The sequence below is a fragment of the Coregonus lavaretus genome (assembly GCF_964263955.1).
Source record: "Coregonus lavaretus genome assembly, chromosome: 13".
In the NCBI taxonomy this organism is placed as follows: domain Eukaryota; kingdom Metazoa; phylum Chordata; class Actinopteri; order Salmoniformes; family Salmonidae; genus Coregonus; species Coregonus lavaretus.
In genome coordinates, this window is record NC_140000.1 from 32,618,196 (window position 1) to 32,623,261 (window position 5,066).

A 5,066-nucleotide genomic window follows, 5' to 3' on the forward strand; every position below is an offset into this window, starting at 1 on the left:
CCCACCCTCATCCTGGGAGGTGGGGTGGGTTTGGCTGAGGCGGTCAGACGGCCGGAACTTCGAACTAATCAGGGCGCTGCTATCTGGATTGGCATCATAGAGCTGCGGAACACAGAGGCACAGTTCTCGCTTCTGCTGCTGCCCCTCCCTCTCTTCCAGAGATCTGTGCTCACACATGGAGGCGCAGTTATATCCCATGATGACTGAAAACTGTATCCTAACAATGTAATATCAGTGCGCCCAGACAAACTGGGTATTTGTATGCAGAGCGTATAAATCGAACCCCCTGTTACATGTGTTACAGTAATATGATTTCCTCACCCCTAGTGATTGTAACATTGCCAATATGGCACTATCACAGACATTGCCTTATTTGTGTCAGTTGTCCCAGGGTACAGACTAGTGTAAAACATTATTAGAGAGATTGTTGGTGGAACCAGTTAGTGGTGCATCTGTCCATGGAATACAGACAACATGGTTGTTTCTTAGAAATGTAGCTAGTGAAAGAGAGACGATGATGATGGTAGCAGAAACATGAAAACACTGGATTTGAGAGGAAACGGAGGACAGTCATTTGCTATAACTTGGACACATATTGTAAAGAGTGATATATAAAGAATGTTTGACTTGGGTGGCTGCTCTAGTCTGTGTCTTACTAACGGTGGGCTGTTCTACTAGTAGTCCTATTGTTTGTGGCTTGCTGCTGAGCATCAGCCATAATCACTGGCCTTTCCATCAACTCTGTGTCTAACTTCACTCTAGTAAAGGAGATTGGGATACACGAAAGGAACTGGAGATGTAACACTCTTGTCGGAGTACACTTACTAGTACAGGCTGGTTGTAGATCCGTCTCTTGTATCTCACCACTAGAGGGTGCTGTATCTATACATCCATCCTGCGGTCTATTTAACTCTATGGTCTTGAGTCCTGTCAGTTTCTGCCACTTGGAATGTTAAAGGCCCAGTGCAGTCAAAAACGTGATTTTCCTGTGTTTTATGATATTGTGAAATGATATTGTGAAATGATTGGAATGATATTGTGAAAATTATGATAATGCCCTTTCAGTGTAAGAACTGTTTGAAAAGACTGCCTGAAATTTCAGTCTGTTTTGGCCTGCCTGGTGACATCAGACCAATAATAATATGCCATTTAGCAGACGCTTTTATCCAAAGCGACTAGCAGACGCTTTTATCCAAAGCGACTTACAGTCATGCGTGCATACATTTTTGTGTATGGGTGGTCCCGGGGATCGAACCCACTACCCTGGCGTTACAAGCGCTGTGCTCTACCAGCTGAGCTACAGAGGACCACAATAAGAATAGACCATTAAGAAATAGAGTTCCAAACCTGTCTGCCAATAACAGCTAGTTTTCAGTTTTCCCCTCCCCACCCAGACCACTCCCAGACAGTCCTAGCAAAATTTTAGCTTGAGAATTTGCTCTTTGCTAAGAAGCTGTTTTTGTTTCTTTTTGACAATTTTAATTGAAAACAATCACAGTAAGGTACGTAAATGTTACCCAGAAATTATTTGAATTTGAGATAAAAACAGCTGCATTGGATCTTTAATGAAATAATAACAATAATACAAAGCATTCTTTATCACTTCAGTATTAACACCAAACTAATACAGAAAGTTACTGAAAACAGAATGGAAAGGCCCATTTGTAGGAAGTAGTGTTATCCCTTTACGTGTGTGTGTCTGAGAGAAAGAGACCGGAAAGATGATAGTGGGCTGTAATATGACTACATTACTACGTACAGTGAGGGAAAAAAGTATTTGATCCCCTGCTGATTTTGTACGTTTGCCCACTGACAAAGACATGATCAGTCTATAATTTTAATGGTAGGTTTATTTGAACAGTGAGAGACAGAATAACAACAAAAAAATCCAGAAAAACGCATGTCAAAAATGTTATAAATTGATTTGCATTTTAATGAGGGAAATAAGTATTTGACCCCTCTGCAAAACATGACTTAGTACTTGGTGGCAAAACCCTTGTTGGCAATCACAGAGGTCAGACCATTCTTGTAGTTGGCCACAAGGTTTGCACACATCTCAGGAGGGATTTTGTCCCACTCCTCTTTGCAGATCTTCTCCAAGTCATTAAGGTTTCGAGGCTGACGTTTGGCAACTCGAACCTTCAGCTCCCTCCACAGATTTTCTATGGGATTAAGGTCTGGAGACTGGCTAGGCCACTCCAGGACCTTAATGTGCTTCTTCTTGAGCCACTCCTTTGTTGCCTTGGCCGTGTGTTTTGGGTCATTGTCATGCTGGAATACCCATCCACGACCCATTTTCAATGCTCTGGCTGAGGGAAGGAGGTTCTCACCCAGGATTTGATGGTACATGGCCCTGTCCATCGTCCCTTTGATGCGGTGAAGTTGTCCAGTCCCCTTAGCAGAAAAACACCCCCAAAGCATAATGTTTCCACCTCCATGTTTGACGGTGGGGATGGTGTTCTTGGGGTCATAGGCAGCATTCCTCCTCCTCCAAACACGGCGAGTTGAGTTGATGCCAAAGAGCTCGATTTTGGTCTCATCTGACCACAACACTTTCACCCAGTTCTCCTCTGAATCATTCAGATGTTCATTGGCAAACTTCAGACGGGCATGTATATGTGCTTTCTTGAGCAGGGGGACCTTGCGGGCGCTGCAGGATTTCAGTCCTTCACGGCGTAGTGTGTTACCAATTGTTTTCTTGGTGACTATGGTCCCAGCTGCCTTGAGATCATTGACAAGATCCTCCCGTGTAGTTCTGGGCTGATTCCTCACCGTTCTCATGATCATTGCAACTCCACGAGGTGAGATTTGCATGGAGCCCCAGGCTGAGGGAGATTGACAGGTCTTTTGTGTTTCTTCCATTTGCGAATAATCGCACCAACTGTTGTCACCTTCTCACCAAGCTGCTTGGCGATGGTCTTGTAGCCCATTCCAGCCTTGTGTAGGTCTACAATCTTGTCCCTGACATCCTTGGAGAGCTCTTTGGTCTTGGCCATAGTGGAGAGTTTGGAATCTGATTGATTGATTGCTTCTGTGGACAGGTGTCTTTTATATAGGTAACAAGCTGAGATTAGGAGCACTCCCTTTAAGAGTGTGCTCCTAATCTCAGCTCGTTACCTGTATAAAAGACACCTAGGAGCCAGAAATCTTTCTGATTGAGAAGGGGTCAAATACTTATTTCCCTCATTAAAATGCAAATCAATTTATAACATTTTTGACATGCGTTTTTCTGGATTTTTGTTGTTGTTGTCTCTCACTGTTCAAATAAACCTACCATTAAAATTATAGACTGATCATTTCTTTGTCAGTGGGCAAACGTACAAAATCAGCAGCGGATCAAATACTTTTTTCCCTCACTGTATGATATAAGCCTTAGTGCACAGAAATTATGAAAAGGGGTTGAATGTGAATCGTGAATGCAGATTGATTTAGCTTTCTTCACTCAGTAACTCACTCTTATTTGAAAACAGTGCCAGCACTTTGTATTTATATTAAACTTAAGTTTGCAATGTTTTATCATTTGTATCTTTATTGCTCTCAAGGAGAGAAATCATTTTGCAATATTTATTTTTTAATGTAATGGGATTGTTATGATAAGATGGTAGCTAATGCCAAATGAATAGACTGGGATGTGAATATCTATGGGTATGTTTTAACTCACCTAGTACCCTGAATGGGTGGAGTTTTCACTTTATTACCAATATAATGGTTTCAAATGGGCAAACTCAAACTAACACACCTATGATGCTGTGGATTGTTGTGATAAAATGGTAAGGCCAAATTAATGGAATGAGACATGAACATCAATGACACAGGCCACTGGATGTCTGTGTAGTAGCTAGGCATTTAAATTGAAATATTGATAGGTGTGTGTGTGTGTGTGTGTGTGTGTGTGTGTGTGTGTGTGTGTGTGTGTGTGTGTGTGTATCAGGATGACCCTGAGAGAATATCATATTTATTCACAAAGTTGCAATGTCAAAGTAAATGGTTGTTTGCAAAGGCACATTGACAAAAGACCAAATAAAACAGTAAATTGTCAATCTGCTAGGATTATACACACCCTACCTCCCAATGATGAAACATAAAATTGCAAAACAATGTGGACCAAGACATGGATCTTTTAATTTGGCTTTTTGTGTTTGTAATTGAGAAAATATTTTTGAGGGAGGTTGATTGAGTTGCATTGCCGTACTGTTGAAATTAAAACATTTTAGAAGCATGGGCAGACCAGACCCGCAATGAGAGAGCAGCAGGGGAGGCGCTATCACATGGGGCAGAGCAGCCTCCAGAACATGATTCATCCCAAAATACGTCAACCTGCGGTATATTATGGGATGTGTTTTTACCATGCTACATATGGACAACTCATTATATCAGTGCGACTGCTTTATCAAGCTAAATTAGAACAATGTATGTCCTGTTAGTGGAAATATTACATTACGGGGAAATGTACATAAGTGTGATAAACTCATGAATCCTCTGTAACATACTGACAAACTACCTATGGATGTCCAATTATGATAACCCAAAGGTGAGGTGGCTGTATGACAATGATTACTCTCAATGATTTCATTAAACAATAGCTGTGACGATTTAAAAACTGATCTGTGTCTGAGTTTTGTTACTGTGTGTCTGAATGTTGGTATTATTTACTGTAAATGTACTAAATTTGCACATTCAGTATTTATAATAATTAATTTCACAATGATTTTCACCTCTAACATTATTTTCTTGTGTGCATATATTAGTATTCTACATATTAGTACCCTATATTATTACTCTGCATTTATTGTGTGTGTGTGTGTGTGTTTGTGTTTGGGTCTGTGTGTGTTTAGCATGTGAGCCACAGTGTTTTCAATCAGTCTAACGAGTGGCAGGCATCCAGGCGCGGAGGCGGGCTGATTAAGGCTCTGCCAGGCGCTGGAGGCAAGGAGGGGGAGTGGAGGGGAGAGGAGGAGGAGAGAAGGCTGGGGCTCAGGGAGAGGGGAGAGGGGGCTGTGTGGTGGTGCTGGGCTGGGGGATTGGTGAGAGCGGAGAGAGGGCCACGGATCAGGAACCAGGATCCC